At 43.3% G+C, this 26,841-nt stretch overlaps 1 protein-coding gene across 7 annotated transcripts in view; it reads left to right on the top strand.

Moving 5' to 3' along the window:
• Positions 1 to 26,841, top strand: part of LOC124282951 (neuropeptide Y receptor type 2-like) — a 165,026-nt gene that overhangs the window by 110,032 nt on the left and 28,153 nt on the right. The window contains exon 5 of one of the 7 annotated variants that reach the window (XR_006900287.1): positions 10,608 to 11,357. The exons of 5 other annotated variants lie outside the window; for them this stretch is intronic. The gene's annotated coding sequence lies outside the window, so the exon portion shown is untranslated. Of the gene's footprint in view, positions 1 to 10,607; positions 11,358 to 16,636; positions 17,014 to 26,841 lie in introns of those variants that run through there. One more of the 7 variants, XM_046719002.1, reaches the window with a different exon arrangement.

Here is a 26,841-nt window from a genome sequence, read left to right as displayed (position 1 = left end):
GAGGGTATTCTCTTGTCCATTGTTATTAACATATTTGACTTAATAAAATATTTACCTCAACATCTTTCGGGCTTGCGTGCAATCTTCATCCTGCCATCTTCACAGTTGGTAGAAGCGATAACATCGTCGCCGTGTGATGAAAAGTCATAGTTTAAACTGACCATCGGCTATAACTTGAGACGAAGATACCAGTTCATCATCACGAGAATATCTGACAGAGAAAGATACGTCTTCTTTTCCTCCATGTTACCTAAGGCAAATGTTGTCCATGAATACTGGATCAAAATGACAACCTGGTCGACTGAACACGTGCCACACGACTAATGTTGATACTGACGCACGTGATAATCGTGCACGGGCGGTAAATTCGGCACGTGACTACATGTCCGTTTTACCCCTGGTGTGCGATCATGTAAAACACTGAAACACATAATTACTTGTTAATATTAACTTTTAATCTTGTGTTTCACCTTCACGGGACGTTCTTTCTTCATTGTCGTGGTTTAATGTCTGGTTATAGATTATATACGCTGTGACATCTTCAGTATTTCTTGGCAAGTCATACTCCGTGATCATACGCCTGCAATACTGTTTAATGTGCAAGCCTTTCATAGACATTCACACATTCAACTTCAAATGCAAATCGAAGCACTTTCTAACGTAGATCGTATTTCGATTGCCTGTGAAAAGTATGTGCATGCCGCACACAAGGCCGCTGTCTGTGATAAACTTGAATCCTAGCTAACCCTCTGAAACAAAACTTGATAATTGCTGATGGCCGACACTTCTCCGTTACTCGGATAAATAATCACACCACCATCCTCGATGGCGAATGAGGCTATGTGTTTTATCGCTAATATTCTTTATAATAGCATGCATTGATTTCAACTATCTTCTTCTTTCAACGCACTGCAAGTATGAAGACGATGAAATCCAGACGTCAACTCCGTGGTCAGTTTCTGAATGCTAGTCGTTGACATGCCAGTAACAGTCCCCGTGATACACGTCGATTGAATGTCCTTGGGATGCGGTCTACATCAACAAGTTAACCATATGTGCTTCCTCTGTAATGATGCAGTGGTGAGTGGCTGCCATCTCCACATCATTATTAATGGATGCACCAAAACATTCCTTAAAATCGTTAGTGACCGGCGGTCAGAGTCATAAACAAACCGTGGATAGTCTTTGATGTTATCTGTCCGGACACTAGCCGTGACAGATGTGTGTTAGTATTTGAAGGCAGACACATGGCGGCTGTCAGAGCCTAACGACGTGTTGACGCGTTCTAAAGGTTAATGGCAAACACCACAGTCTATTGTCCATGCCCACTCGCTACTTCCTTGCATATTTTCATACTGAAGATTTTTCATCAAATATTCCTGTGTCTTTTAAAAATATCTTTTCCTGAGAACTATCCATTTTGGTTTTTCTGATTATATCTGAACATGATTCGAGTTTAGAAACCAGAGGTGATTGGCTCTTTCAACCTGATTTGACATACATCACTCACAGCAGAAATGCATCACCCACAGCAGAAATGCTTCAAACAGAGCAGCCTTTTACCAACCCAGAGCAGACGTGCATCAGCCAGGTCGGAGATGCATCAACCAGAGCAGACGTGCATCAGCCAGGTCGGAGATGCATCAACCAGAGCAGACGTGCATCAGCCAGTTCAGAGATGTATAAACCAGAGCAGACGTGCATCAGGCAGAGCTGATGTGCATCAACCAGGGCGGCCTTGCATTAACCAGAGCAGACGTGCATCAGCCAGGTCAGAGATGTATAAACCAGAGCAGACGTGCATCAGGCAGAGCGGACGTGCATCAACCAGAGCAGGTGTGCATCAACCAGAGCAGACGTGCATCAACCAGAGCAGGTGTGCATCAACCAGAGCAGACGTGCATCAACCAGAGCAGGTGTGCATCAACCAGAGCAGACGTGCATCAACCAGAGCAGACGTGCATCAACCAGAGCAGACGTGCATCAGCCAGGACGGAGACACCCAACACCTGACCCGCCAGGCATAAAACAGAATGCAATAAATAGCTCAACGACTTCCCCTCTTCTTTCCTCCGACACATTACCTACATCCGTCCCATCAGTGTTACGGCATCAAAGTCCTTCGTATGGCTCTCAGAAATTAGTGGACATGTAGGAGGCATTTCCACATTTGACGCCTCGGTGAAAACAACGATCTCCGTTGCTATTCCTTAATTTCACTCGACCATTCCTTAATTTGACTCGTACCATACCGTCTTTGCATGTATTTCTGGCGGATGGCATCACTGGGCGGGATATGCTCACCTTTTCGCAAACACCTTGTATCGCCACAGATCGATACTGAGTCATAAACAGGTGCTGGGGGACAGACGTTATGAAGAACTCGTCTTTCAGCAGAGATTTCTTTGGATGATAAAAGGGTTTGTAGTGTGCATTTAATACAGCTATGGCGAGATGGTATTGCATGGATACCAGTATCATCGTTATCAAAACATGTTGTATGAACAATTATCTCTGCTGTTGTCAATTCTAATTCTCAACTTATATGTGAAAGTTGAGTCTGTGGCACATGCCAGAGTTCCCATCGACAAGTTCCCCTGATCCCGAGAGCATGCATCGCCATTACCACTCCTGTTCTCCTGCTCAAACCGGCGTGTACACGAGGCGGAGCTGTAGTCGACAGTCGAACGCGTTGCTGTAGCATCGATTGTACACAAGATTGTTTTCAAGGATATTTTTTACTTTATTTTTACAATACAATTCGTCATTTGAGAGTAGCATCCTCAGCCGTCATGTGAACTGCACTTGAGAAAGGAAGAAAGGCATTACGCACTTGCATTATTCATATTCCTGTCTTGCTGAAATGGCTTAAGATTGAAGAGTTGTAATGTGTTGGGCGAGTTCAAGAAGGCGATAATGAAGAGTTTTTGTTGAATTGTGTGATCGTGTAATGACACTAAATAAAGGTTCTGGCGACAGGTGGATCTAGCGTGATTGATTGCGAACACTGGGACGGGGAAGGTGATAGGTAGTGTACATGGGAGCGGAACAGCTAATGAAGATTGAGGAATGTGTCATGGAAGCGGCCGTGGTACAGGCATTACTGTGGAGCCAAATATTACGTCAATTTCAAATAGAGCCAATCTGTGCAAGTTATCATTGTAACATATTTCATTCTATTGTCTTGCGGCACCACATCTTAAAACAAGCACATTTTACTCTGTATAAAGAAAATGCGCCCATCCTCTGCAATAATGTTCCTCGAGTGATGATTATTCACATGTCCTCTGTTTTACAGTTCTGTGATGTTTAAGTCCGAACTATACACTCTTAGGATTGATTCCTATGTACATATGCTCTGTTCGACAGTGTTAGGATTGATTCCTATGTACATATGCTCTGTTCGACAGTGTTAGGATTGATTCCTATGTACATATGCTCTGTTCGACAGTGTTAGGATTGATTCCTATGTACATATGCTCTGTTCGACAGTGTTAGGATTGATTCCTATGTACATATGCTCTGTTCGACAGTGTTAGGATTGATTCCTATGTACATATGCTCTGTTCGACAGTGTTAGGATTGATTCCTATATACATATGCTCTGTTCGACAGTGTGAGGATTGATTCGTATGTACATATGCTTTGTTCGACAGTGCTAGGATTGATTCCTATGTACATATGCTCTGTTTGACAGTGCTAGGATTAATTCCTATGTACATATGCTTTGTTCGACAGTGTTAGGATTGATTCCTATGTACATATGCTTTGTTCGACAGTGTTAGGATTGATTCCTATGTACATATGCTCTGTTCGACAGTGCTAGGATTAATTCCTATGTACATATGTTTTGTTCGACAGTGTTAGGATTGATTCCTATGTACATATGCTTTGTTCGACAGTGCTAGGATTGATTCTTATGTACATACGCTCTGTTCGACAGTGTACGGATTGATTCCTATGTACATATGCTCTGTTCGACAGTGTTAGGATTGATTCCTATATACATATGCTCTGTTCGACAGTGTTAGGATTGATTCGTATGTACATATACTCTGTTCGACAGTGTTAGGATTGATTCCTATGTATATATGCTCTGTTCGACAGTGTTAGGATTGATTCCTATGTACATATGCTCTGTTCGACAGTGTTAGGATTGATTCCTATGTACATATGCTTTGTTCGACAGTGCTAGGATTGATTCCTATGTTCATATCCTCTGTTCGACAGTGTGAGGATTGATTCCTATGTACATATGCTCTGTTCGACAGTGTTAGGATTGATTCCTATGCACATATGCTCTGTTCGACAGTGTAAGGATTGATTCGTATGTACATATGCTCTGTTCGACAGTGTTAGGATTGATTCTTATGTACATATGCTCTGTTCGACAGTGTTAGGATTGATTCCTATGTACATATGCTCTGTTCGACAGTATTAGGATTGATTCCTATGTACACACGCTCTGTTCGACAGTGTTAGGATTGATTCCTATATACATATGCTTTGTTCGACAGTGTACGAATTGATTCCCATGTGCATAGGCTCTGTTCGACAGTGCTAGGATTGATTCCTATGTACACAGGCTCTGACAAAAAAATACATGTACTCTTGTTCCTGTGTCTCTGTAGCTCGTCCTTTGTGTTACTAATCGGAGTATTATCTCACCCTGGCTCTGTTCAATGCCGTTCTGCCAATGCGTTGGTCAATTAGTATCAGTTAAACGTCTGGTGTTTCAATGATCTGATGTATCAGTTGAAGACAGTCAAATAGCCCTTTCATGGATTTTTCAACCTGAAATAGATGTTAAACAGACCAGTGACAGCGCTTCAGCTGTTTCTCGTTCAGAACTGCATGAATATTCAAAAGGCCCCAAAGGCAAGAAAACTTCAATTGTCAAGTAGTAAACGTTCCCCTCATGTGAAGATATATAGCAACAGCTCGCTTGTCGGGGTCAAATGGTGGTGCCAATGCTACCACGTGACATAATATGAAGACATGGTCATGGGCGTGACGTGCTATTGTATCGGATATTTCTTCTGAAAGGTTTTATTGCATCCATCAGGGTAATTCACATGCACCCTCCTTCTGTTTTATACACGTATTATAATTAGCCATATCCATCCTTCATTTGTATATGTGTCAAACAGAGATACTTGATAGTGTTGCAATAAAACGCCACGCAATTGCTTACATAACGGATGTCCTGAACACGGCCGGGGAATGTGTAACACATGTTAATGTGTATGTCAGAACAGCACCTGGGCCTCGGGATTTACTGCCCGCCTGTACCGTTACACCAGAGTGTTTATACAGTACACCATTCACCCGCCGCCTGTACCGTTACACCAGAGTGTATATACAGTACATCATTCACCCGCCGCCTGTACCGTTACACCAGAGGGTATATACAGTACATCATTCACCCGCCGCCTGTACCGTTACACCAGAGTGTATATACAGTACATCATTCACCCGCCGCCTGTACCGTTACACCAGAGCGTCTATACAGTACATCATTCACCCGCCGCCTGTACCGTTACACCAGAGAGTATATACAGTACAGCATTCACCCGCCGCCTGTACCTGTACCGTTACACCAGAGCGTCTATACAGTACATCATTCACCCGCCGCCTGTACAGTTACACCAGAGTGTCTATACAGTACATCATTCACCCGCCGCCTGTACCGTTACACCAGAGGGTATATACAGTACATCATTCACCCGCCGCCTGTACCGTTACACCAGAGTGTCTAAACAGTACATCATTCACTTGACATTGCAAGTATCCCTCTTATGTAAGGGGGAGACGCGTCACTGCTGCTGGTACAGAGCTTGTGACATACTGGGTTGTTTCATTTCATACTTCAGAAATTAGTCTTGAACAAGTCGTAGAGGCACCTGCAAGTTAAACTGAGACGATTGATAGTGAGGTTTGCGTAATAATTACGGGCAAATGAAATAATGCTCTGGAATAGCCGCATCTAGTGAAGCAAGCCTTGGGGCAATCAAATTCCAATTTCGCAACATACACACAAATTGAGCATCTCCACAAAATGTATCTACGTCTCTCTGCGGATGTTACACAAAGTAGTTCACGCAGCATGAAACCGAACGACGTTACTGTTACCGTGCAGAGTGAATTATACCTGTTCATCGAGTCTTGGCGCTTAATGATGCCATACAAGAGATTCCGCTCCTGATGATTTATTATGCCATAGCACCAGATCGTGTGACATCTGTGTCAGGAGTCAATTACACTGTATGCCAATGAAAATAACAACAGCTCAATCAGTTACTGCCGCAGCCTGTAAGACCGTACATACTAGAAAGACGGAAATGTTCTCAGAACTTGCACCGGGATGGTTTTCCGACCAAATCCCACACGGATACACTAGAAATCCCACAAAGATACACTAAAATCCCCAGTAGAATGAAGTCAAAAACGCCCTATTCTGTCGGGGGTAGTTCCGCGTATCGCCACTATGTAGCTAGATCTCCAGCATAATGAACCAATCTGTGCATGGGCTCGCTGATTAATAGGCTGCACAGCTGAAATGCTTTTCTTTGTCCATCCAAACTGGACGGTATTGATCACGTCGACCTGACATCCCGGTCAAATGGTCAGTTGGGAAGATGGAAACCTCTCTAATCTGACCATCATATTATTCCATAATCATTTATGATCCGTCTACTTCGGGCATTTGATGAAGGTCAGCGTTAATCAAGCACCCAGTTTATCCTTAGCTCGCATTCAGCTGCCGTACGGAGATCATATGTACACTTTAGTATCAATATATTTGGTTGTTTCTTAATCACTGGTGGATGTATGTCAGCTACATATATAACAAAAGGTACTAATGTGTAAAGAGAACATATCCTGTCACGATTCGTTTGGTAAGAAGTATCATTAAATAGGTGAAGACAGACGGGCTCTGCCGAATGGCGACGGAATATAGGTATATGGGAGAGGGAAACGGTCACTATACTGTGGTAAAACTCCTTTCATGGCTCGGTGACCCACAAGATGGACATGTTGAACAGGTTTATTCTCACGAAGTCACCAGCTTGGAAAAACGCTAATCCCTACTGGGTGACTTCGTGCGAATTTCGCTAAATAGCCAATTATTGCAATTACGGGACATAATAGTCAGACTAAATTTACTAATCCGGATTAGGACCGACAGACAATTGGAACTAGGGGAAATGGCAAAACTGTTTTATTTGCACATGTACATGTTACATACATCATCAACAGCACTAATTTACAAACTAAGCAGGTGTGCTGCTGCATCGGCATACTCCAAAACGGCGAAATTGTTGACCTGGAGTCTCTGGGAGGGTCTGGTGAGGATATCACTGATGGTGGTCACTGTTATAAGGCAATCCCTTGTTCGTACACTTCCATACTAAGGTTTCATCACGCTTCCTTTTGTTGACTCTGTACATGAAACCACCCGAACAAAGATATCTGCCGCCTCTCGAAGTTGGGATGAACTTGACCTGTAGCTGTGCATTTGCCATGGTAGGACTTAGTGACGAAAGTGGTCCGGGACCTCTATTTATATTTGTCATAAAATTGTTCAACAGAGTTCACTAATAAATGTCAATTAATTTACATTGACTTGAAGTGAACACCAGTTCAGCTCATTAGCGTCTCTCGCTCGAGTGACCAACTGACTAATCCGTTAATCCCTAATCCGTTAATCCTGATTGGATTAGAAACTTCAAAGCAAAATCGCCAGTGACTTCGTGCGAATAGTGTTCACTCTACTGGTGACTTCATGAGAAGACACCGTTGAACATGGAGCAGGAACGAAACATGGTATCCACAAAGTCATATTGTGATAAAAACCTCTGTTGGTTCAAGGATTAAATAATGACTTAAAGTATATTAGTGTTTATCTGTTTAAATTTACATAACGATTTGTTCTGTCCCTTCAATCCTTGGTACTCAGGCAAACGTCCTGTAAAGTGAGTTGCATGTTAGATGACATACATGTAGTTAGACCCATCACCATCACCATATGTCAAGGACCTCTGCAGCACTGTGTTCCTCTGGGATCATGTCTCAAATTTGAACATATGTCCACTGGACAGCATGGTCAACCAGCAGATGGTCGGGGAAACATTCTCCCAATGAATGAACCCTACCACTCAAATCTTCTGAGCTACCTATCTCTTGTATTTCATGCTAATGTGTTTCTGTTATAGATTTTAACAATGCAAACAACATGTTTTTTATCATCAGATCTTTAGAACTGGCCTGCTGCTCTGTGGAGTAGGAACGGTCACTGACGGAATACAGCACACCTGCCCTTTAGGTACCAACACATGACTGAATATAGCACACCTGCCCTTTAGTTACCAACACTGACAGAATATAGCACACCTGCCCTTTAGTTACCAACACTGACAGAATAAAGCACACCTGCCCTTTAGTTACCAACACTGACAGAATATAGCACACCTGCCTTTTAGTGTTACCAACACCGACAGAATAAAGCACACCTGCCTTTTAGTTACCAACACCGACAGAATAAAGCACACCTGCCCTTGAGTTACCAACACTGACAGAATAAAGCACACCTTCCCTTGAGTTACCAACACTGACAGATTATAACACACCTGCCCTTCACAGACTGCAGCGGTAGTTTCAGTGTGCGGCTTGCGATCAGTGTTGTATTCTTCACAGACTGCAGCGGTAGTTTCAGTGTGCGGCTTGCGATCAGTGTTGTATTCTTCACAGACTGCAGCGGTAGTTTCAGTGTGGGGTTTGCGATCAGTGTTGTATTCTTCACAGACTTCAGCGGTAGTTTCAGTGTGGGGCTTGCGATCGGTGTTGTATTCTTCACAGACTTCAGCGGTAGTTTCAGTGTGGGGCATGCGACCAGTCTTGTATTCTTCACAGACTTCAGCGGTAGTTTCAGTGTGGGGCTTGCGATCGGTGTTGTATTCTTCACAGACTTCAGCGGTAGTTTCAGTGTGGGGCATGCGACCAGTCTTGTATTCTTCACAGACTTCAGCGGTAGTTTCAGTGTGGGGCTTGCGACCAGTCTTGTATTCTTCACAGACTTCAGCGGTAGTTTCAGTGTGGGGCTTGCGACCAGTCTTGTATTCTTCACAGACTTCAGCGGTCGTTTCAGTGTGGGGCTTGCGACCAGTCTTGTATTCTTCACAGACTTCAGCGGTCGTTTCAGTGTGGGGTTTGCGACCAGTCTTGTATTCTTCACAGACTGCAGCGGTAGTTTCAGTGTGGGGCTTGCGATCGGTGTTGTATTCTTCACAGACTGCAGCGGTCGTTTCAGTGTGGTAAGCGGCTTCGTCCCTCCTGTATTTAAACAAGCACTGATTACACCTGTCCTCAAAAAGGCATCCTTGGATACCAAGGTATGGAACAACGTCCGCCTTATCTCAAACCTGTCATTCCTATAAAAGATTCTAGCGAAGATTGTACTCGGGATACAAGATCATCTCCTGAGACATCATTTGTCTGCAGATCTCAAGTCTGTGTACAAATCGAGATGCGCTAATGAAACCGCCCTTGTTCGGGTACACAATGATATTTTACGATCAGTGGACAACAGGGAAGTCGTCTTGCTGACCTAGCTATATCTCTCCTCAGCGTTTGATACCGTTGACCCTGATATCCTTCTGATCCGTCTTGAGCACTTTCTTGGAATAAAAGGTGTTCCTTTTCAGTGGAGAAGATCATACCCCTGTGGAAGGAAAATGCAAGTGCAGATCAATAGTGTGCATCAGATCCACGTGTGATGTGCGAAGTACCCCAGGGGTCCGTCTTGTGCCCTGTCCCCTTCTCACTTTACACCGTTCCAGTTTAATCCGTCAACATGGATTGAATGTCCATGGAGTCATATTTGACAAAACCGTGTCACCTGAAACCCATGCACTTGCAGCTGCAAGAACTGCTAACATCCATATCAGGAACATTGGCAAAATCAGTGGATTCCTGGACGTCGAAACTACTAAACTTCTGTCTGATGCAAAGTTACGTTTTGTCGAGATTAAACTACTGAAATGCCCTTCTTTGCTGTACAGGATCAACAAACCATCTACAGAGTGTACAGAATACTGCTGCACACATTGTAACAAGAACCGATAAATATGAACACATCACTCCTGTTTTGGCAAGCTTGCACTGGCTCCCCATTAAGGAAAGAATCAAAATCCTTACATTGACTTACACTGTTCTCAATCATTCTGATGCACCTCGATCTGAAGTCTCTACTCTGCCCATACCAGTCAAGTCGACAACTGAGATGAGCAAACGGCAATATATTAACTATACCCGAAACCGAAATGGATAGGTCATTTTCTGTGTTAGCTCTTGACCTCAGGAAACACCTAAAACATATTTGTTCGGACAGGCATATCCCTCAGTAGTCTGCTAGACTGTAACAGCGCCGTGGAGCAGCAGATACGCTGGGAAGCAGGCGCTATAGACATCAATTTTATCATTATTATTTTTTGTTTTGTCAACAACCAACAAAACAGTTGTCTCACCAACGAAACAATTGTCTCACCAACAAAACAGTGGATACGCACCAGGTTGTTACAATTAGCATCCCTGTGATCTGATTTCAGGAACACACCTGCTCCTAGATTGTTTAGTGTCCCCTGTCGTGACCTGGTGACAGACAAACAGACAGCCAGACAGCCAGGCAGGCAGGCAGGTAGGCAGGCAGACAAGCAGGCAGACAAACAGACTAATACCGGCGCCGTCAGTTTAACAATTGTATTCGGAAAATGCATAATTATGTAAGTGTGAAGCATCACATGATACTACCACCATTTCACACAAATCTCGTGCACCGAGCTGAGTGTTGGTGTTCAGTGCTTTCAAAACCAGCGTGGTCACGTGGTAGCTTTCAGACGAGGGCTTATGTTTTAAGCCTTCCAGATCTACTTATAGACAAAGTGATTTACAAAGGGCGGTAAATGAAAGGCCGAATCGGAACAAAACCAGAACGCCAGATTGAAGTCCTTAATTGATAGGTAAAGCTGGATTATGTTTGCTTAACCTGAACCTACAGACTGTATACAGAGCTACTGCACTAACATGTTGCGTTGCCAACCTTCATTAGCCATGGCTGCAGCAACAATGGCGGGTATCAAACAGTGTTGGCATGTTTTGTTTGTTTCAAGACTTCAAAACAAACGAGTATTCTGCTTGACTGAGGCTTGTGGCTTCTAGAGCGTCTTGTGGATAGGTGAACTGCCTAGATGAACAGACAGTACCGGCCACTAACTGCACACACAGAATCAAATAATAATAGCATACGTTGTATTCAAGTTCACTCTTGGGAACAAATGTACGTTGTTGGTAAATCTAAAATAGCAGAGAAGAGTTCTGTATCACTTCGAACATGTGTCACCGATACCTTGCCGCCCTAGGAATCTGTTTCGTTGGATAATCCAGAATGGTTTCTCGAGCGTTGACGTTTACTGATGTGCTTTCAGACGTCTGGTAACATGTGGTATAAATATTCATAGGACTCTGAAATCACCAAACTCAGTATCGACATAGGGAATCACAAAGTCGATATTGTGAAACTATATACCATCCTTCTATGGAACATTAGAATTCCTCTACGTCGGTCTAGTGTTACCATGTCAGGCAAGGAGTAGGTCGGCGTACACCCTGGCAACTTTCTACAGTTCGTTGTTTTTTCAGTTTCATGTCGGAGAATAGTCTGAAACAAATCAGTATTTGAAAACATTCAACTTTGGTAAAAGTGGCGTTAAACCTAGAAACTGTCTGAGATCCGAACATACAGTCTTCTGGCGCACCTAGCGGCACCCCAGACCACGTGGCCACTCGAGCACGTGACATGAATGTAAACATGTTATTTAATAACAAAGCATGGAACTTTATGAATAACAACGTTTAGTTTATTGCATAGGCCGACGTTTTGAAGTAGCTTCTGGAAGCTCACATAACAGGGAAGAGTATGCACAGAAACGAGGCTTGCATTTGCAATAGTATGAGAATAGTGAACGTTGAACATTATACATGCACAACCGATGTTCATGTGATTGGCTGGGTAGTATAGGATATGATGATATATAAATCATGGCTGTTGTCATGCCAATCCAACACATACAGAGCAATCTGTGTTCTTAACTGGAACTCCCAGCACAGAAAACCTGTAATGAGCGATCAATATGTAATCGCGTCAATACGTTAGACACGTACTATCATGTTTCCCAATAACGTCATATCACAGTTTGCAAATGAGAAGACGTTTGACGTTACCTGGTACTGACCATATATCAAAGTTTGTACAGACAATATGGAACTACATTGCGTCTGTTAAAACTTGGGGGAGGTTTCTGCTAACGAGGTGCAATGGCCCCTGTCAATGCCTGTAATCGGTGTTGTATGGTCGTGCCGCTTCAAGGTCCATATCATTAATTGTCCTGTCAACATCACCATGGAAGCTTTGATCCGAGTGTCAACACTGACTTTTGCATTTACTAATTACGTGTGGTTTTGCATGGTGTCAGTCGAAATATTTAAGTGTGATTGAAGAGAAATATTACGGAGGAAACCGTTATTTGACTGCCGAACTCTGGCCTAGCGGCTGTTGTTTACCATTACACGTACAGGTTCGACTGTGTGCATTCTCATCACCTTCTGGCGTCAAATCGGTCTCAGTTTGCGTCCAACTGAACATAAGTATCTGTGACTCGTTCCTTCCCGTCGTGAACCCCATCGAGACACGGGTTCCTTCAGTACTCCCTCTTGTTAATCAATTACATACTCTTAATGGGACATTTAGGTTTGGTCTTTGGAGTGATGTTGTCCCCACGGAACAGTTTGTGGAGGAAAGTACCCGTACCGCCAGGAGATGCCCGCAATATAGTTAAGGCGGCCTTTCATGATACCAGTCGGGACCCAAGGCATATTTGAGTAAGTGAGTTCCAAATCAAATAATGAAATCTATGACATTACATGGCTAGAAAGTCCATTGTGTACCTGTCTCACAGAACGAGAATGGTGAACCTGGGTAATCTTGCCTTAGACTTATTTCCGCTCAAGTTTCTTCAGGCTGGACGAACAACATGTATTCAAAGGGTAAATTTGATTACGACATCATTCTCATCAAAACATCCTTTTGCAGTGCTTGAATTGCTACGAAAATCTCATTTCGATCGATTGAATTCCGTGTTGTTGAAAGACTATCACCAAATGCAGATTTGTAGCTTTCTTGTCTCAACCTGTTGAATCCTCACAAAGCACATTTTCACTGGGTAGAGCTAATCTAAAAGAAACACAAAAAACTTCAGGGTGATATTTGAACAATCTAATTTGCACTATCAATTGGATGTAAATTTGCCATTATTCACCTTTGAAAACTGCAGCGAAATGCCCATTATACGCTTGTAATGCTAAGCCTTCTCAAACCGCAGTCGACAAATACTCGATCAACCTGTATTCTCGCTGTGGATGTAGAAACACTGAGATTCCAGGACCAGAAACTGATGAGGAATCACCCCATTGCTCAGGATTAAATATCCATGTTCGACTGCACATTATGATCCAAATACCGTTTTGGACACTGCGAAAGTGTTAAACTTACAATCGCCAAGACTTTAATTCTGAAACGCCCACTCGCGTTCCTGACGTGACGAATCTACTTGTGGTTGTCACACACCGTCTACCCTCTAATCACTGTCCATTGTTCTTTCAACATGTACACCAGATATCAGTGTTTAGTCTTCATGCGAATACATTAGCAAAACATCTTAGATCCTCCACATAGTATAGACATAAATCCACCTTACTTACCAGTTAACAGTAAGTCGTGGTTTTGTAACAAGATTACACTGTCAATAACGGATCGACCACGGATGTATGGAGTGCAGGGGTGATTGGTACGACTGGTGGTTTGTTTTAGAAGCTGCTATCACAGGGCTCCACTACTGCTGTACGGCATCAGGCAACACAACCCCAAATACCTACATTATGTATTCAAATTGTGTTAGTGTCGACTGTTAAAGGGCAAACACTTGGTGTCATCACCGATACTTTGTTGTCAATTCATGTAATATCCACCACTGAATCGCGTCTTGCCACATGGAAGCCTCTAGAAGATTGGCTATCGGTTATTTACCGGTGTGACGTTCTATTGTCAGTCTGAAAGGGATAAAGCTGCACACACCCTCACTCACCCTGGGTCAGTGTATGGGGACTACATGGTTTCCCCAGTATCATAATACAGGTGTGGACTGTTGACTCAGTGCATAGCGAACAAAACACTTCTCAACATGAAAGCGAATGGCGTCTGGGATCCCCGTCCGTATACCGTCTACCCATCCGTAACGACCCCATTACCGTGTGCACGGCGTACACGTATGTCGAATACATCCATAAACACTAACCAGTTACTGTACTAACATATTAGAGAGTTAAATATCGATGCTTAAACCCATAATTCATGAGCCATAGTTCAACCTTTGATAGTTGTGTTGAGGTCGCCTGAATCGTCCAGAGTTTTATGGCGCAGATGTCATCGTGTCCTCTTTACTTTACCCAGAATAGGAGGTTTGTGCTTGCTTCCTATGCGTTTTGTGTTTATACGTCATATACGACCTTTATGTTTATACGTCATATACGACCTTTGTGTTAATACGTCATATACGACTTTTGTGTTTATACGACATGTACGACCTTTGTGTTTATACGTCATATACGTCCTTTGTGTTTATACGTCATATACCTTTGTGTTTATACGTCATATACGACCTTTGTGTTTATACGTCATATACGACCTTTGTGTTTATACGTCATATACGACCTTTGTGTTTGTACGTCATATACGACCTTTGTGTTTATACGTCATATACGACCTTTGTGTTTATACGTCATATACGACCTTTGTGTTTTGTACGTCATATAAGACCTTTGTGTTTATACGTCATATACGACATTTGTGTTTATACGTCATATAACGACCTTTGTGTTTATACGTCATATACGACCTTTGTGTTTATACGTCATATACGACCTTTGTGTTTATACGTCATATAAGACCTTTGTGTTTATACGTCATATACGACCTTTGTGTTTATACGTCATATACGACCTGTGTGTTTATACGTCATATACGACCTGTGTTTATACGTCATATACGACCTGTGTGTTAATACGTCATATACGACCTGTGTGTTTATACGTCATATACGACCTGTGTACGACCTTTGTGTTTATTTATACGTCATATACGACCTGTGTGTTAATACGTCATATACGACCTTTGTGTTTATACGTCATATACGACCTTTGTGTTTATACGTCATATACGACCTGTGTGTTATATACGTCATATAAGACCTGTGTGTTTATACGTCATATAAGACCTTTGTGTTTATTCATATACGTCATATACGACCTTTGTGTTAATACGTCATATACGACCTTTGTGTTAATACGTCATATACGACCTTTGTGTTAATACGTCATATACGACCTGTGTGTTTATACGTCATATACGACCTGTGTGTTTATACGTCATATACGACCTGTGTGTTAATACGTCATATAAGACCTTTGTGTTTATGTCCTGGATGAGTCTCGTGTTTGGGGTAGAATAGCATCCAGTCCCACATGAGTTGCCGGGGACAGATTCTGGTCAGACATAAACGTATCAGACACAATTTTTGTGCCTTTGGTCAGACATTTAGATGGGTTATTCCGGTCAGACACATGTACTGGCCTTCCGTTGACACACCACAGGTCAGGGATGACACGGGCTGTGTGTATGACTATCTAAGGTAGGAGACTATCTAAGTTAGGAGAGACACAGGTACATCGTGCAAGAACTGATTGTGGCTTAGGACAGACTCACATACAGTTCTGTGTAAAACCATTGACTGTCAATGGAATGAGCACGAGGCTTTTATATTTCAATTTGACAAAATGTCATCACCTCTTTTTCAATAGTTTATAACACAACGGTTCTCACAAATATAGTCACACGTGTCTCTCCTGGAACACTGTTACCAGGATGATCACTAAGGGATTTATTACCATAGAAGTATCCCCATGTTGATGTCTACAACCGTCCCCAAGCTAACAGCACTCCGTTCAGTCTCACTGTACAAGGGTAACTCTCACATTCAGGAGGTTTTTTCTAACATTTTTCCAGGATTCCTTCAGTCATCGTGTATTATTTCGAATATATCACCATAATTAATATGTGTTAGTGTAACACTCTATCAATAATAATTTCGAACACGTCTCCAATATGTTTAAAACAAGAGGTAAGTGTGTTTAGCCTGCACTAACCATGGGTCCGTGGGGACGTAGAACAAGTGTTACCCGCGCATTATCATAATACAAGAGGAGATTGTTAATTCAGTGCCCAGTGAACATAATTATTGAAACGCGGCATGACAGCGTATCGCTGCTGGGAACCTCATCCTTTGACCGGCAACCTACAGCGTTAGCGAAGCGACACTGGTTCTTGTGCCTCATTTCCTCTTTCTTCTGCATCACCAGCTCCTTGCCTCGCCAACACGGGGGTCGAGAAGTTTCACAGAAGCCCGCCCAGGCTGCCAACACACGTGGAGTCCCTTTAACAAGGTTAACATACACAGCGATTGGTCAAATGAAAGCATCTTTTCTGCTTGGCCATTCCGTGAAATATTTCTCTCCCAATCTGTTCCTTTGCAGTTTCAATTTGTCCATATTTATCAGAAAACGTCATTATCTGGGATCTGAGAGGCAGCGAGAGGACGGACGCTCTGTCGTAGTCGTGGATACACGGAGAGAAGGGATAAGATCACAAAATCGATACCAGAAGCCCACAGAGGGCGCTGACGAATTCATTAGCATTTTGTTCGCTTAGCCATGTAAGATCTGCAGCACTCGCTCTTACCATCTCCAGCTAACAGACGATGAAAACAGGTGTGTCTTGACCCTCCTCGGTTGTACCTGTTGGTTCCTCTGATTACAGGTGCCTGTTACAACATGATCACCTCCCAGGTAAGTGCTCACAGTGTTGTCGGTGTTGTCGCGCCAGGGATGATAGTGTGAGGGCCGGACAGCCGGACCAGATGTTCGCGAGTTCGTTTTATCCAAGTAGCTAGTGCGTCAACCATGATCGAAAGTTGGCGCAGGCTGCCCTCCGCATTGACCAGGGATGGCGGTGGACATGTTATTGGATTGTTCGGTTAATGAAAATTACGAAATGTGATTAAATGCATTGATCGTGGACGCTGCAGAGCGACACTTGCACTTTGTTAATTACCCACCACAGTGTCTTTTCATATAAGGACGGTGATCATTTCTCGTAGTACCCTATGCCCCTTGTCACTCAATCTGTCAAGTAGATAACGGGTCATTTATAAGTTCTGTAATGTTCTGCATTATTCTGTAATGTTCTGCTATGTACTGTTCATGCTTGATGAATGGACGGTAGTTCCTGGTGCTTCTCGTTTACTGAAGCAGTGCATTGTGAGGAACGTGTCAATGTCAGGCTCCCGGCGCTGGTCTACTAGATAGGTACATTAACGGATGCTAGTTGTATCTCAGTGGAATCACGGGTACAGAAATGGCAAGATTTTTACATTCACCAGGACATGATACAGACTTTCTATGTGAAATTAGGAGCATGTTCCACAACTCCATATCTTATTTGAAAGATTATTCATAAAAAAAACCAAACATTCCTATTGCTGTGTTCATAATGTTCATCTGTTCAGGAGTACTTGGCTATATAAGGTTATGATCTGCAACTAAATTGTCTCATTTAATTCAACGTTTGATCCATACTAAACCTTTCTGTTAAAAAGTATATTTCGTGCTTTTATAATACCAGTCTGATATTTCAAAGGGAACTGTCTGCATTTTCCAAAATATAAGAATGCATCCCATGGAATTATGTAAATTTCAAACTATGCGAAAGTAAATATTGATATATCTGATGTCCAGCAATGCAATGATAGGGGACCAGCTGTAAAACTCCCCCGCGTGAATACACGGACGCTGTACTTAAAGTCGACAGGAACATAAAATAGACAATGCCATTTAGAAAGTGGTCAAATGTAACATATGTTATATGTGCCTGACTCTGAGGGTGTGAGTTCGAACCCCGGATGGGGCTCAAGTCAAAAAGTACTAGAATTTGTACTTTACTAAGAAAGTGTAATCCCAAATATAACATATGCTAGACAGGACCATGTTAGTGAACGGGGGGACCTGGGGCACGCTGCTACTTGATACCATTTACTGAAAGTGGTCGACCGACAATTGTTGCCTTTCTCACAACGGAGTGAATGACATTGCCGACATTGTTGCCTTTCTCACAACAGAGTGAATAACATTGCCGACAATTGTTGCCTTTCTCACAACGGTGTGAATGACATTGCCGACAATTGTTGCCTTTCTCACAACAGAGTGAATAACATTGCCAACAATTGTTGCCTTTCTCACAACAGAGTGAATGACATTTCCAGAAACCGCAGGACGGTATATCTAGTTCCTAGGTCTTCTTGAGTATTTAAATATTTGATACGTAATCAGAGGTATCGACATGTCACATTATCAACGTAAACCGAACACGCCACCAAGCCGCCTTTTCGCAAGTTAGTTAGCTAGTTAGACACGGGTATGTCTCACAGTCAACTTGAATTAAACCGTTATATGTGGGAGGGGGATCCCTCGCCCTGCAGTGTAGAAATGTTCAAACCAAGTCACTGAGAATGTGGCATTAGAAAGTCTGTTTTCAAGACATGCAAAGGGCTTAAGCCTCTGTGACTGGGCTTCAGGAGCCACTCGGCAACGTGAGGAGACTGTGTAAGTATTTGCTGGAGGGCAATCTGAAGAAGTACAGTAAACACTCGAGGTGGGCTCCCGGTAGCAAGTGTTAAGTCATTATGTTAGTGGAAGTAAGAACTTCATGTCGGGGTAAAGGAAACAAAACTGACGTTCCCTACAGCTGCAGGAACTGCTCCATCATCTAGCTGTGGCTACAGACAACGCCTGTCATCGTGTATTGATGTATGCACAGTTCAGACGTTACGAGTGATTTTAGTGCAAATGTCAAAATATCAAATAGCGTCGTATTTGATAGTCACTTTTTTTGTAGAGTATGTGCGCTTTTCCATCGTTACATGTTGGCGGGGGTGTAGGGATGGGCGTATTTACTCACAAGACCGGCCTGGTGTCAGCACTGATTTTCAGAAACCAATTCGTATAACTGTCATGGCTATGTTTCCTTTTGTCTTAGAGGAATGTGCATGGCGGATAAACAAAACTGTGTCGCTGGCGTTATATTTCTTTGTTTGAGGTTCGTTCGTCATTTCCAGTGATAACAATGATCATTACAGTTGGTTATCTGCTGTTGTACTTATGGTCATTACAGTTGGTTATCTGCTGTTGTACGTGTGGTCATTACAGTTGGTTATCTGTTGTTGTATGTGTGGTCATTACAGTTGGTTATCTGCTGTTGTACGTGTGGTCATTACAGTTGGTTATCTGTTGTTGTACGTGTGGTCATTACAGTTGGTTATCTGCTGTTGTACGTGTGGTCATTACAGTTGGTTATCTGTTGTTGTACGTGTGGTCATTACAGTTGGTTATCTGCTGTTGTACGTGTGGTCATTACAGTTGGTTATCTGCTGTTGTACGTGTGGTCATTACAGTTGGTTATCTGCTGTTGTACGTGTGGTCATTACAGTTGGTTATCTGCTGTTGTACGTGTGGTCATTACATTTGGTTATCTGCTGTTGTACGTGTGGTCATTACAGTTGGTTATCTGTTGTTGTACGTGTGGTCATTACAGTTGGTTATCTGCTGTTGTACGTGTGGTCATTACAGTTGGTTATCTGTTGTTGTACGTGTGGTCATTACAGTTGGTTATCTGTTGTTGTACGTGTGGTCATTACAGTTGGTTATCTGTTGTTGTACGTGTGGTCATTACAGTTGGTTATCTGCTGTTGTACGTGTGGTCATTACAGTTGGTTATCTGCTGTTGTACGTGTGGTCATTACAGTTGGTTATCTGTTGTTGTACGTGTGGTCATTACAGTTGGTTATCTGTTGTTGTACGTGTGGTCATTACAGTTGGTTATCTGTTGTTGTATCTGTTGTTGTACGTGTGGTCATTACAGTTGGTTATCTGTTGTTGTACGTGTGGTCATTACAGTTGGTTATCTGCTGTTGTACTTATGGTCATTACAGTTGGTTATCTGCTGTTGTATGTGTGATCATGACAGTTGGTTATCTGCTGTTGTACGTGTGGTCATTACAGTTGGTTATCTGTTGTTGTACGTGTGGTCATTACAGTTGGTTATCTGCTGTTGTACGTGTGGTCATTACAGTTGGTTATCTGCTGTTGTACGTGTGGTCATTACAGTTGGTTATCTGCTGTTGTACGTGTGGTCATTACAGTTGGTTATCTGCTGTTGTACGTGTGGTCATTACAGTTCATTACAGTTGGTTATCTGCTGTTGTACGTGTGGTCATTACAGTTGGTTATCTGCTGTTGTACGTGTGGTCATTACAGTTGGTTATCTGCTGTTGTACGTGTGGTCATTACAGTTGGTACAGTTGGTACGTGTGGTCATGACAGTTGGTTATTTGCTGTTGTACGTGTGGTCATTACAGTTGGTGCAGTTTTACACGTGGGCAACTTACAGCTGGTTATCTCTATTTTTATGTGTGCCCAGCACGGTTGGTTATCTCCAATTTTACCAGTGGTCTCTACAGTATGGTCAATCAGTGATTCAGTAATACAATTTTCAGTGTTAACATTTGTCCCCATCTTAGTTTGTCCTGATTGGTGACGTGTGGTTGGTTTCGCTGTTGTAAAAGTTCTAACTGTTGTTACTAATTAACCTTGCTTCTGTAACGTTGATGTTATCGAACTTTTGGTTGTTTTGCATAGTTTATCTTTCTATCAATCGTAGCGTGTATTTGAATGCAACATTTATCGTGCCATTAAGTGCATGACATCCTCATCTGATGGCAGTTTAGTGCAGCTGTAACGCCGGGGACAGAAACTGTCCGCTCTTGGAAACATAGATACAAGTCATGTCTGAGTATACTACTGTAGCTCATACTATAACAGCGTTGGAAGTGCCTTCATTCTCCATGACGTAACAGCATGACGCAAACTTGCATAATGATATTTTAGTCGGGTCCGTCGTGACACGTAAACGTATAAGTCACAAATTCTAAAACAGACCGCTTCGTTTTGCTGTTCTGCATTTCAAAACAGGATCAAACGAAAAGGCACCGAAACGTTGTCGTCTCAAGGCCTGGTGCTGTCCTATGGTGCAGTTCTATGGCAAGACATGCAGCTTTCTTATGGTGCTGTTCTGTGACAAGGCCTGGTGGCAAGACCTGGGGCTGTCCTATGGCGCTGTCCTATTGCAAGGCCTGATGCTGTCCTATGACAAGGCCCGATAATGTTCTGTGGCCAGGCCTGATAATGTTCTGTGGCAAGGCCTGATACTCTCCTATGACAAGGCCTGGAGCTGTCATATGGCAAGACCTGGTGCTGTTCTGTACCAAGGCCTGATGCTGTCCTATGGCAAGGCCTGGCGCTATCCTATGGCAGCGCCTGGTGCTGTTCTATGACAAGGCCTGATGCTGTCCTATGGCAAGGCCTGATGCTGTCCTATGGCAGCGCCTGGTGCTGTTCTATGACAAGGCCTGGTGCTGTCCAATAGCAAGGCCTAGTGCTGTCCTATGGCAAGACCTTGTAACAAGGCCTGGTGCTGTTCTATATCAAGGCCTGATGCTATTCTATGGCAAGGCCTGGTGCTGTTCTATGGCAAGGCCTGGTGATGTGCTATGGCTAAGGCCTGATGCTATTCTATGGCAAGGCCTGGTGCTGTTATATGGCAAGGCCTGATGCTATTCTATGGCAAGGTCTGATGCTATTCTATGGCAAGGCCTGATGCTGTTCTATGGCAAGGCCTGGTGTTGTTCTACGACAAGGTCTGATGCTGATCTATATCAAGGTCTGATGCTGTTCTATGGCAAGGCCTGATGCTGTTCTATGACAAGGCCTGATGCTATTCTATAGCAAGGCCTGGTGCTGTTCTATGACAAGGCCTGATGCTGTTCTATGGCAAGGCCTGGTGCTGTGCTATGGCAAGGCCTGATGCTGTTCTGTGGCAAGGCCTGGTGCTGTGCTATGGCAAGGCCTGATGCTGTTCTGTGGCAAGGCCTGGTGCCGTGCTATGGCAAGGCCTGATGCTGTTCTGTGGCAAGGCCTGGTGCTGTGCTATGGCAAGGCCTGATGCTGTTCTGTGGCAAGGCCTGGTGCTGTGCAATGACAAGGCCTGATGCTATTCTGTGGCAAGGCCTGGTGCTATTCTGTGGCAAGGCCTGGTGCTGTGCTATGGCAAGGCCTGATGCTGTTCTATGGCAAGGTCTGGTGCTATTCTGTGGCAAGGCCTGGTGCTGTGCTATGACGAGGCCTGATGCTGTTCTGTGGCAAGGCCTGGTGCTATTCTGTGGCAAGGCCTGGTGCTGTGCTATGGCAAGGCCTGATGCTATTCTATGGCAAGGCCTGGTGTTGTGCTATGGGACGGCCTGATGCTATTATATGGCAAGTCCTGGTGTTGTGCTATGGCAAGGCATGATGCTGTTCTGTGGCAAGGCCTGGTGTTGTGCTATGGCAAGGCCTGATGCTGTTCTGTGGCAAGGCCTGGTGCTGTGCTATGACGAGGCCTGATGCTATTCTGTGGCAAGGCCTGGTGTTGTGCTATGGCAAGGCCTGATGCTGTTCTATGACAAGGCATGATGCTATTCTATGGCAAGGCCTGGTGTTGTGCTATGGCACGGCCTGGTGCTGTGCCATGGCAAGGCGACATTCAGTCTGTACTATCAACAACAGACTCTGAACGCAAACGTCATCCGTTTGTGAACATCACGAAAGCAGTAGGCACACATTAAGCAGCTATTGTTGAATGTATACGTTTGTCCGTGAATACTTGCATAATGTACTGCAGTCTGTTACCATCGCTTACCATAAACACTAACACCTGGAACGGTTCCCCGTCAAGGCTCTCAGTGACAAAAAAAAAGAAATACATGCCAGGTTTCATATACACGACATCAAAGTGCGTTCAGTATGCATTTGAATCAATTCAGTGCATTTGTTTTGAAAACTGCATTAATATACATCTACCGTTACACAGCAAGTACGACGTGACCATTAAGCAGGCAAGTCGTTCCAGAACGGACATGTTCAAAGTGGCTTTAAACCCACTGTGTGGCTCTGGTAATGTTCGAATCAATATGTAGCTCAGATATTAGGTCACCTGTATAGTCCAACATAAATGTTCAGTTATAGACGGATTGTCATGTTACATATCTCTATCACACAAAACACCCAAGATTTGCCGTTCAATGTAGAGTTCACTTCATAAACATCAAGCTGAACAGTTACACGACAATCACACTCAGCATATACACCACTATCACACTGAACATTTACACCACTATTACACTGAACATTTACACCACTACCACACTGAACATTTACACCACTACCACACTGAACATTTACACCACTATCACACTGAACATTTACACCACTATCACACTGAACAGTTACACGACAATCACACTCAGCATTTACAACACTATCACACTGAACATTTACACTACTATCACACTGAACATTTACACCACTATCACACTGAACATTTACAACACTACCACACTGAACATTTACACCACTATCACACTGAACAGTTACACGACAATCACACTGAACATTTACACCACTATCACACTGAACATTTACACCACTACCACACTGAACATTTACAACACTATCACACTGAACATTTACAACACTATCACACTGAACATTTACACCACTATCACACTGAACATTTACAACACTACCACACTGAACATTTACACCACTATCACACTGAACAGTTACACGACAATCACACTCAGCATTTACAACACTATCACACTGAACATTTACACCACTATCACACTGAACATTTACACCACTATCACACTGAACATTTACAACACTACCACACTGAACATTTACACCACTATCACACTGAACAGTTACACGACAATCACACTGAACATTTACACCACTATCACACTGAACATTTACACGACAATCACACTCAGCATTTACACTACACACACACTGAACATTTACACTATACTATCACACTGAACATTTACACCACTATCACACTGAACATTTACAACACTACCACACTGAACATTTACACCACTATCACACTGAACAGTTACACGACAATCACACTGAACATTTACACCACTATCACACTGAACATTTACACCACTACCACACTGAACATTTACAACACTATCACACTGAACATTTACACCACTATCACACTGAACATTTACACCACTATCACACTGAACATTTACAACACTATCACACTGAACATTTACACCACTATGACACTGAACATTTACACCACTATCACACTGAACAGTTACACGACAATCACACTGAACATTTACACCACTATCACACTGAACATTTACACCACCGTGAAACTGAACATTTACACCACTATCACACTGAACATTTACACCACTATCACACTGAACATTTACACCACCGTGAAACTGAACATTTACACCACTATCACACAGAACATTTACACCACCGTGAAACTGAACATTTACATCACCTTCGAGCTGAACATTTACACCACCGTGAAGATGAACATTTACACCACCGTGAAACACGACCGTCAAGCTGAACATTTACACCACTATGAAACTGAACATTTACACCACCGTGAAAGTGAACATTTACACCACCATGAAACTAAACATTTACACCACCGTGAAACTGAACATTTACACCACCGCGAAGCTGAACATTTACACCACCGCGAAACTGAACGTTTACACCACCGTGGAACTGAACATTTACACAACAGTGAAACTGAACATTTACTCCACCGTCGAGCTGAACATTTACACCACCGTCGAGCTGAACATTTACACCACCATGAAACTGAACATTTACACAACAGTGAAACTGAACGTTTACACCACCGTGGAACTGAACATTTACACCACCGCGAAACTGAACATTTACACCACCGCGAAACTGAACATTTACACCACCGTCAAGCTGAACATTTACACCACCGTCGAGCTGAACATTTACATCACCATGAAACTGAACATTTACACCACCGTGAAACTGAACATTTACACTACCCTGAAACTGAACATTTACACCACCATCACGCTGAACATTTACACCACAGTGAAACTGAACATTTACACCACCGTGAAACTGAATGCAATAATTACTTCCACACTTGAAAATAAGTTCCAGCTTTGAATTCTTTAATGAACAATAAAGGCTGAAACACTTACTGTGAATGAGCTGATTAAGAATCGATATGGAAGTTTTGTTATTGACGGTGTGAAAGATCAGCGTACGCGCCGAGAACAAACCAGAGGTATTTCGGTCTGAAAATTAGATTTGTAATGTCTCCCCTGGGAGAGATTTGTACAATGTGAGAAAAGTTTCTCCTGCGCCCCATTGATTTAGTTCTGTGGTAGGGAAGAGTAAATAAAAGAGGCCACGTAAAGTCATATTCATAACTGTGGGTAATCATGTCAATGTAGGACACTGTCGGGCGATGTAAACACCTTGTAAGGCTAGCTCCGACACGGCAGTATGTGTGGACGCTGTAGTCACATTGTAAGGCTAACTCCGACACGGCAGTGTGTGTGTGTGGATGCTGTAGTCACATTGTAAGGCTAACTCCGACACGGCAGTGTGTGTGTGTGTGGACGATGTACTCACATTGTAAGGCTAGCTCCGACATTTCAGTATGTGTGTGTGGACGCTGTAGTCACATTGTAAGGCTATCTCCAACACGGCAGTGTGTGTGTGTGTGTGTGTGTGTGTGTGTGTGTGTGTGTGTGTGTGTGTGTGTGTGTGTGTGTGTGTGTGTGGACGATATATACTCACATTGTGGGCTAGCGCTGATACGATATTGTGTGTGTTTGTACGCTGTAGTCACATTGTAAGGCTATCTCCGACACGGCAGTGTGTGTGTGTGTGTGTGTGGACGATGTACACACATTGTAAGGCTAGCTCCGATACGGCAGTGTGTGTGTTTGTACGCTGTAGTCACATTGAAAGGCTATCTCCGACACGGCAGTGTGTGTGTGTGTGTGTGTGTGTGTGTGTGTGTGTGTGTGTGTGTGTGTGTGTGTGTGTGTGTGTGTGTGTGTGTGTGTGTGTGTACGATGTACTCACATTGTAAGGCTAGCTCCGATACGGTAGTGTGTGTGTTTGTACGCTGTAGTCACATTGTAAGGCTATCTCCGATACGGCAGTGTGTGTGTATGTGTGTGGACGATGTACACACATTGTAAGGCTAGCTCCGATACGGTAGTGTGTGTGTTTGTACGCTGTAGTCACATTGAAAGGCTATCTCCGATACGGCAGTGTGTGTGGACGATGTTCTCACATTGTAAGGCTAACTCCGATATGGTATTGTGTGTGTTTGTACGCTGTAGTCACATTGTAAGGCTATCTCACACACACGGCAGTGTGTGTGTGTGTTGACGATGTACTCACAATGGAAGGCTAGCTCCGACACGGCAGTGTGTATGTGTGTGTGGACGCTGTAGTCACATTGTAAGGCTAGCTCCGACACGGCAGTATGTGTGTGTGTTGACGATGTAGTCACATTGTAAGGCTAGCTCCGACGGGGCAGTGTGTGTGTGTTGACGATGTAGTCACATTGTAAGGCTAACTCCGACACGGTAGTGTGTGTGTGTGTGTGTGTGGACGCTGTAGTCACATTAT

This window comes from Haliotis rubra, unplaced genomic scaffold (genome assembly GCF_003918875.1).
Source record: "Haliotis rubra isolate DU_JTF1 unplaced genomic scaffold, ASM391887v1 Scf308, whole genome shotgun sequence".
NCBI classification, from domain to species: Eukaryota; Metazoa; Mollusca; class Gastropoda; order Lepetellida; family Haliotidae; genus Haliotis; species Haliotis rubra.
Note: the sequence above shows the minus strand (reverse complement) of the source record. Positions and strands in the feature narration are given on the sequence as shown.